Raw genomic sequence first — 18,844 nt, 5'->3', positions numbered from 1 at the left:
TTCATATATATATATATATATATATATATATATATATATATATATAGTTTTAGGTTCCTCATAAAAAATAAATAATATAAATTTCATTTTTGAGAACTGCATATATACATTTACAGGCTATCATTTAGGAATGCATTGAACTTATCAAAAGTGAAAGTGAAGACATTTATAATGTTACAAAATGTTAACTCAAATAATCTTGAAAATAATGTATCCCAGTTTCCACAAAAATGTTGAGCAGCAAAACTGTTTTCAACATTAACAGTAACAAGAAATGTTTCTGGACTACCAAATCAGCATATTAAAATTAGTTCTTAAGGATCATGTGACACTGATGACTTGGGAAATGGCTGCTGAAAATTCAGCTTTACCATCACAGGACAAATTACCTTTAAAAATATATTAATATATTTAATTATTTTAAATAATAATAATAATAATTAACACATTTAATAACATTATTACAGTTTTTTTAAATAAATAAATAAATACAGCAAGCCCCTGTGAATTGCTGATGCTGGCTTGATATTGTTACAATTTATCAATGCAGAGGAAATGGCACTAGTTAGTTATTCACAAAGTGAAAGTCAGAAAGTCAAACAAAAAATCAAATATTATTTTGTATTTGCATAAATCATATGGATTATAATACTGTGACGTTTTTTTTTTTAAATACATATTTGCAGATCACCTCATTCTGCACAAATGTGGTTAAACACAATGGCCGCTTTATGAGTCAATAGTAAGAATGAAGCACTGCTCTCGCGGTGGCATCTTTTTCTCTCTGCCGCCTGAAACAGATGATGGGCCATCTGCTAGAGGACAATGCTAATCACAGGGAGGCGCGCAACGCTGGTGTAGATGAATGGCCAGGCTGGGCTCTCACATGTCGAGTGGCTCGTCCCAAAATGCAGAGTGCCGGTCTGCCAAGTCCAGTCCTCTGCTCTGGCCCTGCCTCTTTCCTGTACCCACGCTCCCGCCAGACAGCCACCACACACATGGCATTTCCTGTCAATTCAGGAAGTTTTTGGTTGTGGTCCCACTGATCCCACTGACACAAATGGGTAACAACATGGATGTTTAGTCATTTCCTACTTCCTTGTAGAAGTTACGGGTCAATGACTATTCTCTAAATGATCACTGATGGGTTACATCTGCATACTTTGAGAGGTTTTGTTTTGTTTGGATTTGACGCCGTTCTTTTCCCGTCTCTCATCTGGTATTGAAGAATCGACTGGTAGATGTATCAATTGAACTCAATTATCACAGTTATTATCTTAGAGAAGCCACTCTCACGGTTTTAGAAAAGAGTGATATTTCGCACCACGCTAAGCGGATACAGAAGCCAGACGTCCCAAACACAGGCAGTTAACGTTAATGGAGTATTACATTCTTCATCTGTCGATATTTCATGGGTTTGCCCCTGACACGATCACCCTTCCAACCACCTCAACTACAAATATAGCCTGCAAAAATCAAGCAGCCATCCTCTTTCTCAGCATTAACGTTTACAACACCAGGAAATTGGTCCTTAATTCCTTTATCCTCTGAAAATGTGGGAAGCTAATCAGGCCTTACACATTTTTATGAGCGAATAAAAGCCAGTGCCAGGTTTGAGCACTGCGTTGCGTTGGGTGCAGAACACTAGTCCTGTCCTCATGTTCACGATGCTTTCCAGCTGTGGCTGAAGCTGCACTGCAACACTGCGTGTTTGACTGAAGAAACAACATGAGTTAGGCTTGTACCCAAGGCTGTGATGCTTCCAGCTCTGCTTGTGTTGCTATTGTAGTGTGTGTTGAAGCAGATGTGATTCTTCTGCGTTCCTGTCTGACTAGGTGTGTCCTCTTAAAAACGTCACAGCTGTGGCATTTTATGTGCATTTACAATGATGGATATACAATGCCACAAGCAGAAATTATAGGGAATGCTGGTGATAAACTGAAAAAGTCTTGCAATTTGGAGCTTGTTAAAGGAATCTGGAGTGTTTGTGGAGGAAGCCAGATTGTAATGCCCATTTTGGGCCTGAGGCTTTGTCTTAAACTGTTGACTATGGTTTACTCTGGCTGGAAAAACTTGCAGATGTCAAAAACATTTGTGTGTAACAGGCTTAATATAATTCACTTACATTTGCTTACATTTTTTATTTAATGTCATCATAAATCAATAAATTAGAACATAATTTTGTGCACAGGAAATAATTTCATTTATTAAAGTCCTAGCTAATTGTTGTAAGCTTTTTATGCCTTATGCGTCAAGACAAATTACAATTAATATATATACATTTTTCTTTTAGCATGGTTTTAGCAATGTAAAACTTTTATGCAGGGAGTATCTTTTTCCATTCCTTTCCGCCATGGCACTTCATTCTAATGTACCAGGGCTTAGCAAAGCGGATTCCATGTAGAAAATAAAAGCCCAGACAACTGCATTACTGTCCGACCTGTCAGGTTCTTTAAATATATGCTCAATCCTCTCTGCCAAGCCCTTAAAAGCAGTGCTGGCAGAGAAAGCAAACTGGGAGTGACAAAAGCACGTCGTTTGAGGGGCTGTGATTTTAGTCGAGGAGAATGGACTTTTAAATGTATTTTTATACATTCACAAGGAGTTCATTCTGTTCCCCATGAATCAATAATAAGCAGTGTGCCACAGACCCGGGATACAATTATCCACCCTGAAGAAGCTCACCTGTCAAAACGATGTCTGAGGAACTGAATATGCTGTCAGGTGTAATGGCGTTCATTTTGCTGTTCCCACAGAACCAGGGCCTGCTGCAGCTCTAGCATGGCAGCTTCTTAGGATTCACCATCAGGCCTAAAAAACCATGTCTGTATATTCACTACACATAGATGTACCGTATATAGACGTACTAAAAAAATGCAAATTTCATTACCACTAACACAGTATGTTCCAGTTCCTTACTGTTTCTGTTAATGATTCTCTTAATATTTGGTAGGGGGAAAATATTAAAGCTTCTGTTAGCTTTTAATATATGGTTTTATTCTGATTAAAGCTTTAATACAGCAGAGTCTATGTATAACGCTTCTTCATAGCTATGTGAAAATAAGTGTATAAATGGAACAATTTGTTGGAGCTGATCTGACGATCTGAATGAGAGAGAGAGAGAGAGCTATGCAGAGCAGGGCGACGCGAGGAACAGGATTGAGAACCGCTGCTTTAGAACATTGGTTTTGAAACGTGTGAATCCATTAGAATCGTTAGAAGACAGAATCGCGATTCATATATGAACAGATTTTTACGTGCACTAGTTTTCTCTTCCTCTTCTGTAAAGCAGCACAACATGGCCTCTCCCCCTTTGCTGCGTGTTCCCGGGGGCGGGGTTTATCTGGGTTCGTGACGTAACGGACCTGGGAAGAAGCTCGTTGTAGTCCCTTACCAGCCGTTTTTGTAGGCATTAAACCGCCAGAATTTTAAAAGACGATATCTCTGTTTGCATTGAACTTTCAGCGCTGCAACTTTGCAGATATTGTTTATGCTCCAACAGCAACATTACACACTAACTAACGTTTAAAAAGTGAAATCGCAATCAACCACCCCTTTAAAAAAAAAAAAAAAAAAAAGAATTGCCAAATGATGAAATAATTTCAATAATAAGTTAATTTAAACAATTCTTGCAAAATTAATTTAAAACAATTATCGCAAAAGGAGTGTTAACGTGTTACACAGACTTAATTTCTTTTACGCTTTTTTAATTTCTAAAATTAGTCTTAACAACAATACTAAACAAAAAAATGTGGTAACATTTGTTATTTTTATAAAATGCTATTGACCAAACGTTATAATGTATTTCTTTAAATAAATGTCATACAGTATTAACAGCCAGTCAATATCTACAAGTCTCACAATCAGTCAAGCTCTGTTTGATTCACTAAAAACACTCATTTTGATTCAGGAATTGAACTATACTGGTCACGCTGTAAGTTTCGTGCTAGGTTCACTACTTATTCAGATGCTGCTGAATTAGTAGTGTAGGAATGGGAAAAGAAGGAAACAGTTCTCATCAACACTGACATAAAAATGACTGAAATTACTACTACATTAATTCAAGGCAGCCACTTGAAAATGAACAACAATTATTTGAGAACAAAACCAATGCTGGTGTGTCTTGGTGAGCACACATCTCTAACAGCTACATGTATGATAGCAGTAGGCACACAGTTGTCGTGTTACAATTTTTTTTTTAATGCGAGCCATCTGTTTTTGAAACAACCTTCAAGAAATTCAAAACAGAACATGTTATGCACTAAGGGTTTGAGTCCATCGTGAGTCACCCTTTAGTGGGCAGCTCTGTTATGATGGGTACTGGGGAAGGTCCTAATAAGGCAGTAAATATTTGGTAGAGGGTAATGGGAGCGGATCCAACTGATTCTCAGACCAGTTCACAGCAGATGTTTGCATGTTGTGCCTTCTGGAACGCTATCACTCTGTTTATTTCACTACCCTTTAATTTGCATGGCATCCTGACTACCTGATAACCAGCACCAACTAGAAAAATTCAGGAGAGAATGCTCGGAGAAACTTTTACACAAAAAACTAACTTTTAGCATAGTGGATCTTATCCTTTATAACATGCAGTTTATGAGAATTCAAAGAATAATTTTTAACAGCATTAATGAAGATGTTAACACATCTGTGACAAAAAACACAATAAAACTAAAACTATTATAGTTTATATAATATCAATGATATGAATAACACTGGCGCACATGATACAGCCTCTGTATAGATTTCAAAGCACTTTCGGTCTCCAGTTTTAGTCAATATACTGTAATACAATAATATTAATTTTTCATACAAAATCTGACAACTAATCCAAACACTGTGCTGACTGACAGACCATCTTAACACCAAAGCTAAATTTAATCACTGGAATTGAACACTATAATTGCTCTAATTAACATGTGCAGTGACATTTGAATCCTTATATTTTCTTGGGCTCTCATACATGTGCAGTTGTGTGGGCTGATTTGTATTGTAAACAGAGTGTTCGAGAAGAGACCAGACATAATTAAAATCCCTGATGGCGGGATGTTAAAAAACATACGTGTTGCAAATTGCGGCCCATCTGCTGCAGTGCATGGCTTTATGAGTGCGGAGCATTGCTCAGCGGTGGGTCAGGGATGGTGCAAACTGATTGATGACAGCGGAAGACCAGGCCACTCCCATTAACATGTAGACTTCAGAGAGTGTATGTGTGTATGTGTTAAAAGATGACAGCACTGGGCTGTCAAAATTCATTTAACGGCTAACTATTCGAAAATCAAAGCCAGTAGTTAGGTCATATTATTAGCATAATGCATTTTCAGGCTATATTCCTAACATGAATATTTCCTTGAGATGACAGTAATATCATAATGACACGGAAAAACAATACTATAATACTATTAAAAGTATGGTAAAAGTTTTTTTTTTATAATTATATCCAATAATACTAATATTATTTACTAATATAAATGTTAAATAATATGCATAACAGATCACTAGTTAATTTACATTCAATTATTTTTTATATATAAAATCTAACCACTTGCCAACTTGCAAAAAAATATTGTTGAATCATTTTCCATCAATCACTCATATCTAATAGACCCAAAGAGTGAAATGTGAATGGAAGTTAACACTGAGGCTTTCAGAGTGACAAACCTGGACGGCACAGGGAGAAATTGAATGAATACACAGAATGACAAACAGCCCTTTACTGTATCCTTTCAACAGAGAGCTCCAAGAGAGACATTACCCCGCTGAAATAAAAACGCTCACACCATTTGTGCTGCGGCCATCACTTCATCTGATGCCCTGTGTGTCGGTGTCAGTGAAACGCTATTCATGTCATCTTTTCCAAATAATTTACCAAGTGCAATTAGCAGTCAGAAGTTGTCACCCGCAGGCTTCTGGAAACCGTTCGGCAGAGGAGTTAACGTATTAAAGACACTTACAGCCTGCATTAAATAATAAACGTGTGGATCTCTGGTGATTACCCGGCACCAGAAGAAAGAAATTACATTTCCCTGAAAAATTAGAAACAAACCTGTTTGACAGCCCCTGTTAGCTTAGAACAAATGGGAGACATGGGAAATTGTTTGACACACTTTTATAAAAAGCAAGTGAAGGCAACCTATCCTTTGGTGTCGGGTAATGGCTCCTCGTTGTTAGATTCAATGGAAAAAGCTATTCATACTGTTGTGTGATTGAAAAGAAAATTGAATCCTTTTGATGTTATAAATGTGTCTATTACTGCATTTGCACACAAAATTTCAATGGAAATTACAGAGAAAGGAGTGATTCTCTGAGGGAGGGGGGTGACATATTGAATTCTATTCCGGCCTGAATATCAATATACTGTACGCCTGGCAGAATGACTCCAAAACCATATGATTTTTCACGCTGGCATCAGAGTAAATAGGGTGAAAGGCTAAAATTGCAAAACTATATATATGAATGTTAATGCATAGATATTTCCCAAACAACCTTCTCTATTTGCCACATAGTTATAGGAAACTTTTCATTGCCGACTGCAGAAATCTCCCGAGGAGGTGCTCGCTCCCCCCGAAGTTCACGACGTGTACGACTACGAAAACACTGGCTGGCTGTGCGGCGCGCTTGCCATATTAAAGGGCCTTTTGATAGGGCCTCCGGCAAGATATAATAGAGCTGTTGTGCATTTACAGGTAGTTAAATAATCAGCAAATAGAGTTCGTGAGATGGGTTCAGCCCAGTTTTGTGAGAGGAATGTGTTCCTGAGAGCCCTATTCAATTTAAGAATTTCTGAAGCCGCCACTTCAAGCAAATCACTGCCGCACCTCCCTGCTCTATCAATAATATAGCCACTGAAGGTCCCCTTCAAAACACAGCAGTTGTCTTTAGCTCGGCGACTGTTCCTGGCTTCAGGTAACGTCGGCATGTGGCATCCAAAAGTTCTCTAAAAAGACTCTGTAATCGGGCTTCACAAGCGGTTGCGTAGAAAACAAGACTTAACAGAGCGGTGTTAGAGATGTGTGCAAATACAGTTAACAAAAGATTAAAACATTTAAAAACAAACTTATAAGACATGACCAGTGACCTGACACCCAATATGCAAGAAGCCTCACGGCTAAACGTACTGTCACTCCTTGTCGAGCATGAAGCACTCTCTGATCACTAAACTAGGGATTTTTTCAATTGCCTTGATGAATACATTGAGAGGTTATTCAGCGATGCACACATTTGATGCTCCATGCCTACGATACAACATTTCTGAAGTCTGAGAAAAAGCTTGTAATAGCATCCTTTTGACGCATCTGTAATAATTATGGATACATTCAAATTGAACAGCGTCTTCCGCACACTGGCGCAAGTCATTGTGGATAACACAAATCATTTAACTGACTAGTGATGTTAATATATCGGCACTTTTGAGAGAGACACAAAGGTACAAAGGTACAATGATTGCTTCAATTCAAAGGCAGTCATATTCCAAATTTAATATCCATATTCAAAGTTCAAAAAACGTGTTTGCATTAATTTCCTGCATTCTGGAGAACAGATTTGCAGAGAATGTTTAGAAAATTAAAAAAAAAAAAAGGCAGATGGCAACCCATTTTTACACTCATTACCGAAGTAGATGAACAAAGTTTCCACCCCAAAGAACATTCAACCAAAACATCAGAATGATTAAAAACAAATCACTCTGTGTGTTGGGATCTTGGGATAAGCACTAATGAATAATTTCAGCGCTACTCAAAAATCCACACAATTTGAGCATTTGCTGTGGCATTTCATGCAATCTCCTCCTCGCTCCTGGATAAAGAGAGAAAGGGAAAAAAAACAGTGAAGACACAATATTCTCTTTATTTAGAATATTCACACTCTTGTGAAGAGCCTGTATGTGCTTTGCAGCTATTTTCTCATTTTGAGGGTGAGAAAAAGATGAGTGACAAAAAACAGCTCTTGCTGTTAGCATGGGGGATATGATCCAGGGATGAGAGCTCATTTATTAGCATGTGATTAGCAGTATGGTGAGTGAGGGAGAGCTTTGGCCTGTCATGACACCGCTGCTGGGATCAGAGGACTGCAGCTGACAGAATAGTCCAGTTTCTTTCTTTTTCGCCCACCAAATCTTTTCAAATAGCTACAGCAATCATAAACCATCTCATTTTCAACCTAGGTCTTACTAATTATGTTATGGAGACATCGGTGAAAATTCATCTATATTATGCATGTTTGGGCCGGTGCTGCTGGTCTAGCACGTGGGGGAGATCTAATAATGATGAATCAGTAGTGCAGAGGGAACATTCATGTCCTGGCAGAGGTCAATTAACGCTGGACAGCATTTACTGGAGGCTTAAAGCACATTTTTAGTTGTCAGGCTTTCGTTGATGGCCTACAGCTTTGGTCTACACAATGGTCTGAAAATCAAGTGTTTCCCTACCATTATATTAGGGGTGCGCCCCGCCCTTCCAATGGCAAGTTAGATCAAGTTAATTTAATTTAATTTTATTTTATATATAGCGCCATATCACAAAAGAAATCATTTAAGTTTACATTTCTTATAGAACAGGTCTATAACTTGTTCTTTTATTAAACAAATGAAATAGTCTTATGTTATTTATCTTATTTACACGAGGGCGTGGACTGCAGCTGACAGAATAGTCCAGTTTCTTTCTTTTTCGCCCACCAAATCTTTTCAAATAGCTACAGCAATCATAAACCATCTCATTTTCAACCTAGGTCTTACTAATTCTGTTATGGAGACATCGGTGAAAATTCATCTATATTATGCATGTTTGGGCCGGTGCTGCTGGTCTAGCACGTGGGGGAGATCTAATAATGATGAATCAGTAGTGCAGAGGGAACATTCATGTCCTGGCAGAGGTCAATTAACGCTGGACAGCATTTACTGGAGGCTTAAAGCACATTTTTAGTTGTCAGGCTTTCGTTGATGGCCTACAGCTTTGGTCTACACAATGGTCTGAAAATCAAGTGTTTCCCTACCATTATATTAGGGGTGCGCCCCGCCCTTCCAACGGCAAGTTAGATCAAGTTAATTTAATTTTATTTTATTTTCTATATAGCGCCATATCACAAAAGAAATCATTTAAGTTTACATTTCTTATAGAACAGGTCTATATCTTGTTCTTTTATTAAACAAATGAAATAGTCTTATGTTATTTATCTTATTTACACGAGGGCGTCATTTCTGTCTCTACATGGTCATGCGTTTACAATTCTCCTCTGCTCTCTGTATCTCTCTGCTGCATGAACGTGTAAATACATCTAAATGCCACTTCAGATGCAACTTCTGCAAAGATGAATTTCGTTGATATTGATTTCATTTGTTTGGTAAAAGCCTAAATGTATTATTATTATTATTATATTATTATTATAATGGATATGTTAAATGTAAGAATTTGACTCAAAAGATGATGCACGCTTTTAGAAAAAAAATGGCTTTTTAAAGGTAAAAATGCCCATAAAAGGTAAAAATCAATTACAATTTATAGGTAAATAATAATTTCTATCACTGCAGTGAACCGACCACACAGAATATGAAGAATATCAAAAAATGTAGGAGTCAGTTGTCCACGGTCCCTTTTAAACAAAACAAGAGGGAGGTTGCTTTCCTATAGTTTTCAACTTTATTTAAATGACTATTTAAAAAATTAGTAGAAGGAAAAAGATTTTTTATATTTTTATATAACTTAAATCTACCCTTATTCCTAAACTACCCCTAACAGAAAACTTTCTGCATTTTTACAATTAAAAAAACATTATTTTTATACCAGTTTTACAAATGAGGACATCCCCCAAAGGGAGGTTTTTGGTAATGTTTTCATGTTTTGCTGACTTTTGGGTACAAATTTAGTCCGTAAAACATGGTTAAATAGGTACACACACACACACACACACTTAAATATTTTTGACTGAACTTAACTACTAAACTAATATTCAAATTAAAATTTAATTTGTCTCACACACATACATAATCAGACATAGTACGCCTATGGCATGCAGTGAAAAATTTTTTTTTTTTCAACTCTCCACACAAAGAATAAAAATTCACACAAGAAAAGCATGCAATTAAAAAATTATATTATAAACTATTATTTAAAATATATTTATATAAAATTTTAATACAATAATATTAAATTATTACATACTATTTTTCTTTTACTTAAGTTACTAATTTAGACCTTATAAGAAAAGTTACTGCCAAACTATATAGTGCTGAAACAATAAACTAAATTAATTAAATTGATAAATAAATTGGCATTTAAAATCTAAAGTAATTTTACATTTCAAAATCCCCCACAAAATGTTTTTTTTAAAAACTAAGAAAGTCAATACACAGATTATGCAGAAAACTATAGCAAGCTCTTTCTGGTTGAAAACCACAAATTCACTGAGACAGTATGATACGTACATTGCTTTCTTTTCTATTCAAGACATAATAAAATCTAACTGATCACACTTTAGCTTTTGCACTATTCTATATAAGAACAGCCGCTTCCCCCTCCTCTTCTGTTGTAAAACGCTGAGGTCTGTGGACCATTAATAACCAAACAGTAAGAGCCCCTGCATCAATATATCAGTTTGAAGCCCTGGGAAGGAGGTCAGGAGCACAACCCTCAGTATATTCATCCTCTCACATTCTCATGCGCACACGCTCATACAAAGCACCAGCTAAACAAGGTCTGTCAAACTTGGTAATTACACATTCATCACCTCCGAGATGTGGCGGGGTGATTGGATGCCTTCAGCAAAGAAGCAAGCTTGTCACTCCGGTATTAACAGTTTCATTAGAACACAGTGATTATGCTAAATGAATCGACGCTAGGGCTCGACACCTTGGCCGTGAAACTGAGGAAATACTTAGAATGCGGCTCCTGATGCACTGAGATGATATAGGGTGGGTTCGGGGGGTGAAAATGTGAGGTTGGATGCACAAAGAAACTGATTATCAAATCTTTAATCCAATTAATTTTCCTTGGCGCAACAGAATACATCAGATTCGTGAAACGGCAGTCCCACGCGGTCTGGAGGCTGTGTGAACTGCTCTGATTGAGTTAAATTGAGATACAATATAATAATTATGAACTGACTCGAGAGACGAGGCAGGGCTCATCTCTGGCGGTGCGGTTCTATGGAGAAACTGTTTGTTTGTATTAGTCACAGTCAGCCGGGTGTGCTGCATGGGAGAAGGGATATTCACTTCACGCTCAGCCCACGTTCTCCACAAAAACAACGTCCTGGTTCTATGATTAAAGAGCTCTTGAGTGCCACAAAAATGTCCTCTGAACGGATAACTTGAGATGATACCAGATGCAGCCGTACGTAACAAATGAAAAAGAAGGAATTATTTGCATCGCCGTGTTCCCTTGCGGCCCCATTCAAATAAACCGATGGCAGAATAATTTAATCACATGGCAGCTGGAAATTTGCTAAATTGATTTTCGTTAAATTGTCACAGAATACAAAATAAGCCAAATGGACCAACAGGAGCATTTTCTACTTTGTATTGGTTTCACACTAACAGAGTAGAGCTATTCAGTAAGGTCAAAGATTCTGGGGTCAGAAATAAGCTGGCGAATGAAAGCTTCACAACAAAAGCTTTGACTAACAACCCAATACAAAACAACGGCCAGCTGAAACCCCGCCGCTGTCCTTGATCAAGATCTCTCTTAGATCTCACGGCCATCCTCCATTTGACTGTCTTGAAGGAAATCAGAGAGAATTCCACAGAGGACTCAGGACTCACAATTTGGTGACAAAGATGCAATGATATAGAAAATTATCTTCAACAAGTACTGTAAAGGTCAGAGTAATTACATGCCAGATGGAAAAACAAGCCTGACCCTTAGCAATGCGTACAATTCCTCAATGATTTTCTATAGACAAAGAGAATTTAATAAATTTAGCTACTGTAACCAGACCAGGTGGTCAATCATTGTCCTATTTTCAAAGCCCTTGATGAGAGATGTGGTACATCAGGGGAAAAAATAGAGCATTGTTCTACTTAATTACAGCATGTCAGAGACAAGAACATATTTGCATTTTAAACAAGCCCTTAATCTGATTGGAGGACAATTGTTATAAATTTCATTAAATATGTGGAGGGCAGCACATGCTGCCTCTTCTATGCAGAGGAGAGTCTGCTGGGGAGATCTGGCTAAAATAACCCAAGTTTGCAGCGTTCTAGAAAGAAAAAAATAATCATAAAAAAAACTTTCTATCCATTTCTGATTCCTGATTCATGTTTCCTTCCAAAACGCGGTATAGTTTGCAGATGTTTTTTTTTTCTTTTCCTATCAATGTTTAATTTCTTTTCCTAGCTTTTTCAAGGTCTTTTTTTCCTTGGGTTCAAATACTAGATGTATACGGATCTCGAGAAGAAAGAGGAAGGAGACTGAAACGCATGGCGTAAAAGAAATAAATAATAAAATCAACTGTGTGCCCTAACAATTTATGACCATTTTCTCACAATTTCCTGCAGTCAATTTAAAGTGTGCTCCACTGCTTCCTGCATATCTAACAGCCTCCTCAGTGTCTTTATCTACAATTCCTCTTATTTACAGATCGCTGGTGGAACAGCTGCTCCTACACTTGCCACAAGTGATGTTTTGCAATATACCATTTAATTTTTAATGCTGATATTCATTTCTCCTTCAAAACACTAGAACTTCCATGGAGAGGCGGCTTTTGATGACAACTACACAACATCCAATAGACTGAAAAATGGTGGAATTAATGGAGATAAACAGAGTGATATCAAGCAAACAAACCAGAGGGTAAACACAGGGGAACTTTACACAGTAAATATACATTTTGTGAATGTGAAATGAGAGAGAGAGAGAGAGAGAGAGAGAGAGAGAGAGAATGATTTCCGCCTGGTGTGGCGACCGTTTTTAGAGTATATCAAAGAGCACTGAGAGGAATTAGTCGGGGGAAAAAAACTACAGCGTAATACTAATAACAATGGTAGAACTTTAAAATGCTTGATTTTGACTTTAAAATATTTAAATATAGATAACATGGAAATATAAATAAAAACTGTTCCCTACTAGTAAAAGATTGATTGGAAAACACTACATTGTTGATGTGCGCATGCACAAGTATGAAAGCAATCTATACAAATAGAAATACATTTTGAAAAATAAGACAAAGTAACTCTAAATATGCTATAGAAAAGAGGAAGAAAGCGATACAGAGACAGAATCCAAGCACCTGTCTAACAAAAGCGGAAGGCTTTCTAAAATGAGCATTCACACACAATTACACTAGAGAGGCCTGCTGCCATTGTCAGCAGCCTGTTCTTCCGTACCCCCTCCTCCCGATGACAAAAAAAATGCTGGGAAACAAAAAAATTCACCAAAGCAAGTTGTGATGCACCTGCATCTGCTCATTCATAGTGCTATGGGCTGGATCCACGCCAAGCCTTCCTACTTCAACCATCGCCAGGGACCGTACATATTGATTTGCAATACAGCATAATAGGCCATCAGCTTAATTATTACTGAGGAGAGCACATTGTTCTCTGGCATTTTTCGCCCTTCCAATCCCAGAGAATTGCACAGAAAAAATTAATGACTCATGATGCCTTCATTTGCATAACTTCCAAACAATATGCTTTATTGGAGATTGTTGAATGAAGCTGCAAGTTTATTTGTATGTCTGTGTGAAGTTGTGAATAGCACACATTTTTGCTCCTGGTTCTGTGATCATAGTTTGTGATAAAAAGGAGAGGAAAAGAGCAAAAGAATGCAAGAGGGTGAAAAAGAAAGACAGAAAGAACAAACAAATGAAAGAGTGAACGAGAGAAACAGAAATAGAGCAAAAGAAAGAAAATGCAAACAAAAGAAGTGAACAAAACAGAAAAAAGATAGCAATGCAAAAGAGACTAAAAGGCAGAGAAAAGAAAAGAAACAGTTAAAGCAGAGAGAAAAGAGTGAAAGAGCAACAGAATGAAAATGTGAAAAAATTGTGAAAGAAAGAGCAAAAGGAAGAGCGAAAAGAAGAAAGAAAGAAAGAAAGAAAGAAAGAAAGAAAGAAAGAAAGAAAGAGAAAGAAAGAAAAATATAAGGGAAAAGGGAAAGGCAAAGGAAAAGTAAAGGGAAAAGTTAAAGGAAAAAGAAAAGGCAAAGGAAAGGAGAGGTGAGGTGAGGAAAGATAAGGAAAAAGAAGCTGAGAGCTCTGGAAAAGAAGAAAGAAAGAAAGAAAGAAAGAAAGAAAGAAAGAAAGAGAAAGAAAGAAAAATATAAGGGAAAAGGGAAAGGCAAAGGAAAAGTAAAGGGAAAAGTTAAAGGAAAAAGAAAAGGCAAAGGAAAGGAGAGGTGAGGTGAGGAAAGATAAGGAAAAAGAAGCTGAGAGCTCTGCTCTGTCTGATGATAAAATTATTCATACATTGTAAGTCTTGGCTTGCACATCACAGGAAGTTCAGAAGTAGACGCTGTCTAGAAATGGGAAGTGGGTGGAGCTTCAAAGGAAAGAACGGCACAGGTATCAAAAACTGCCTGAATTTAAGATGTGTGTGTAAGGCAGGCGTTATATATTTGATGAGGAAACAATGAGACCGAGAGAAATGCATTTTTATGTGGGTGTTTAAATGTGATTATACTTGGGTGAACTCAAAATACAACATTTATACTCAACATTTCTAAAACAAGAGAGAACTCTGCAACTACATTGTAAACATCTACACGCATGTTTCAGGAAGTTTCATGTATAATAAATTGTATTGCTTATGAACCAAAACAACAAACCCTCTGCTTTCTGATCCAGTAACGGTACTAGTTCGTATTCTACTATTCCCCTTATCTAATATTATATAGTTATTTGATTGGGCAAGACCCTTCAATCTAGTCCTTTAATCGCCTATAGACACTAAAGTCAATAAGCCAATAAAAAGAAGAAAAAAAAATCTAGCAAGCAAAAAGACACAGCAAATTACTCATCTGTCATTTAGCTGACGCTTTTATCCAAAGTGATTTCAGCAAGGAAACCTTTGATCTTTTGGTTACCAGCCCAGATCTTTACCCAAGCTACACCCTTTTCACTAATGACGTCAATCATGGTGAAATGTCAAAGAGCGGGGGCTGCTGGGATTGCTGCACATCCTTTTTCAGGGACACAAGAATGTTTTTCAATCACTTATCATGCTTTCAGACAGTGGCTTTATTTTGTCCTCCTTTTTATTTCTGTTCTTTTCTCGCATGGCTAGGTTAACTGAGGTTAGTCTGGGTGGGCAAGGCAAAAGCCCATTGAATGAAGGAACTGCATCAATGTACTGTAGGCTCTGTATGAGAAAGCTGGGCGGCAGTGTTTCCCAGTGTGAGAGTAATGAGAGAATAGAGTGAGGACATGTTTTAGTGTGCCGTGGGTCCGGTGGTCAGGTCCTCCGCTCCATGTTCAACGGAATCACGCGTCTCCGACTGGCCTGCTCAGGAATGCCTGGGACTGTTTGTGTTGGACCGTCGTGCGTGTGGTTTTAACCCATTTCCTAGTACCAGGCACAAGAGTTAACTCATAGACCGAACAAAATGCCACTTCTTCTCAACGGTTGCTGGGAGAGCTCGTAAAATACTATTCAAACATATCACTGAGAAAACCAAAAACAAGCAGAGCTTTATTATTTAAAAAAAGCAAAATATTAACAAACCGGCGAAAACGTGTCTGGTTTTCTTTATGTCGGACTTCTTTATAAGAGTTGAAGTTGTTGGATCTGCACATGTCTGAAAGCAGCTCTGGATCTATCTGAACAGACTATGTGGAAGGTGAGCGAGAAGGAAAGCCATGTCCCAAGGCAAATTTGCAGTTCTGAGGACACGACAGCTTTATTCATGTCAGCAAACAGTGCAGCAATCTCCCAGAGAAATGGGCTTTGTGTCTACGGGGGTCCCAGCAGAGCTGGCTCACAGATCTCTCCAATCTAATGCCTGGTCTGTGAACAGAAAGCACACAGAACAAGCAGGGCCAATTCCCAGCCTCCCCAGCCCCCTCTCCACCAGCACAGCCCACCCCTTGCCCACAGATACTGTTTTCTTTGGCTGGCCACAAAGTCCATGACAACTCCAGCAAGGGACTTATTGTTAAGACTTGGAGGGGAAAAAGCTGCCAGACAGGTAAAACTGTCTGGTGGAAAAAAGAGATATACTGTGGAGATGTGTGACAGATACAAAGAAAGCATTGTTTAAATAAGTATTAAAAATACATAACGTGAGCAGCTGCCACTGTGCTGCCAACTCACTTAAGTAGCGTATTATACTAGGTTTCAGGGTGGTGATATTTACCCATATGTGAAATGTGCCAGAAGGATCAGTCAGTGCAATTGAAATGTACGTTCAGGGTTTATTTTCTTATTCACCAATTACCTCATCAATCTCAGTACTTCTTGTTTCATTATTTGAGACAATAAACTTGTATGTAGCCCAGTATGCCTGTGTGGAAAAAGAGGATGATGAACAGCAAGTCACACTCTACTGTATTTTAATGTGTTATTAGTAGCTACATTTACATGCACCCAAATAATCCGATAACAATCAGATTGATGATGGCTCAATCGAATTGGAAATTCTACATGTAAACGCCTAAATCAATCAAGTTTAGGGTTCATATAAACAGAACTTTCAGAATCTGAAAACAGATTGGATTCATTCGGTTAGATGTAAATTAGTGCATGTAAACAGACCTCATGTGAATTACAATATTTTCCCCCTCACAAGAATAAGTTGCAATGAAACAACTATAAAAATATTTCCTCAATGCCCTGCTTATGTTGCATTTTGTGGTAGATCATTTCATTGTTGTGGGAGGCAGTACGATCAATGTGCATTTGTCAGAAGTGCACACTGATTATACATGACAAACGTAATCTGCGCTGCGCTAAAATTTTAGTAGCCCTGACAATGCATAAATTGTCTGATATTTAAGGCTGAAAGGATAAACTTTTCCATCTTTGACACAAAGGAAGTGAAAATGCTAAGAAGCTGCAAGGGCTAGAGCAAAAGAGGTTTGATTTGACAGATGAATACTTGAGCTCTGTCCAGATGGAGGAGGAAGGAGACGAGGAGGGAGAGAAAGTGAGAGAGTCTCATCAGTGGCTTTCAGGCTAGGATGTTTCATTATTACTCGTCTTTTGTCTGACTCTCTGTAGATCCTCCCTACTCTTGAGGCACACTGCTGATGCTGGGTTAGGTGTGCCAAGTGGTTTTCAATTCAAAATTACAGTCCTTTTTCTCTTTCACGTCACTGGAAAAAATATGTAATGCATAAAGCCAAGCTTAACAGAGCAAGATGTGCAGAGCAGACTGCCAAAAGTCTTCCCTGTCTACTATGGCACAAAAAGACAATGAGAAGCATAAGACAGAATCATATCACTTGACTATAATGTATACACAATGATAATGATATTATACCATTAGATGATTAAATGAACAATACGCCATAGGTCAAACATAGTCTTGAAATTGCAATGGAAATTAAGAAACAATTTAAAAAAAGAAGCATATTAGGGAAAAAAAGATAAAGTACCATCCATAATTATTTAAAAAAAAATTGTACATCAAAATGAAAAGTCTTTCATCATTTTTTCCTCATGTTGGTTCAAATCTGAAGGAATTTCTTTCCTTCCTGGAACACAAAATGAGATTTTAACACAATGTTGCCACTGCTCTTTTGCTTAAAAGGGGTTAAATGTACCATACAAGTATTATTAAAGTGGCCTGTATCGCTTATGCTCTATATTTCAAGTCTTCTGAAGTTGCATGATAAAAAAGCTTAAGTTGAAAATCTCATCTGTGGAATTTAAACATGCACATTTTCGAGTTTGGCGCATTAATATCAGTGATGTCAAACCTGATGTGATATATTTTAACATGCTATACTGCAATGTATACACAAATGTGAACAACGTTTAAGAGCTGCCGTGTTAATAATGTATTTTGGGGCATAAAGCCCTGAAATACAATGTAATAGAAGTCATATGGAGTATTGTTATGGTACTTTTGGTACTGTTATAGTGTATCTCTTATCTCTTTAAAGTGTATCTAATATCTCTTTAAAAACACAGTTTGGCAGTTAAGGTATGCTTAAAAACTACTGCCCCAAATGAATTGCAAAACATGCAGCTTTAAATTCACTCATTTCAGAGTCTATTTTTCCAATTGAGTCTGATTGGCTCAGCGTTCCATGTTCTGTTGACAAATTGGTTCTAAAAATAATCACCCTTTGGACCTGAGTCATGGACCTGTGATTTATGCCACCCATAAAGCATACAGACCATTCAGGCCAGTGCCAGATATGAAATGTATTACTTGAGGTCAATAAGCAGGGGGGCTGCATTTCAAAAGTGCTGACCCATATGTTTGCCAGGGCAAGACTCAAGCTCTTTGTTATAATATATGGCTGCCTGTCAAAAGCATTGTGACAATCAAACGACTTTATGTTTGGAGACAGAGAGGAAAACAGAAACAAAGTGTTTTAACGGCATACCAAAAAGCAATACTTCTATGCAACTTTACTGCAGTCTATATTTGAGCATTCCTCCTCTGTCCAAAAAACGCTTGGAAAACCACCTTTTCCTCTACTGTATAAAAGGGGCATAATTTCACAACTTCAAGGCACTTCCCTCTTTATCAGAGGGCTTCTTTGCAATAAAGATAAGTACTTTGTTCCATCTTAAACGGGATTTTCCATAAAAGCCACAGTAAACACATACTTCCCAGGCAAGGCTTCCTCCCCATAATTTTTCTAAGCTTTGCCTTTATGAGAGCCAATTAACTGTAAAGTGAAGAGGCAGTCGCGTCCATGTTAATTGTTTTCCCCATTCACAGAAACTCTTGGAATGGGAGCTGTG

At 37.6% G+C, this 18,844-nt stretch overlaps 1 long non-coding RNA gene across 1 annotated transcript in view; it reads right to left on the bottom strand.

Moving 5' to 3' along the window:
• LOC107586034 (uncharacterized) overlaps positions 1-18,844 on the bottom strand; it is a 67,120-nt gene that overhangs the window by 967 nt on the left and 47,309 nt on the right. The gene's annotated exons all lie outside the window — the stretch shown is intronic.

Source organism: Sinocyclocheilus grahami, unplaced genomic scaffold, assembly GCF_001515645.1.
Source record: "Sinocyclocheilus grahami isolate Dianchi unplaced genomic scaffold, SAMN03320097.WGS_v1.1 scaffold76.1, whole genome shotgun sequence".
Lineage (NCBI taxonomy): Eukaryota > Metazoa > Chordata > Actinopteri > Cypriniformes > Cyprinidae > Sinocyclocheilus > Sinocyclocheilus grahami.
This window is presented reverse-complemented; position numbering and strand designations above follow the sequence as displayed.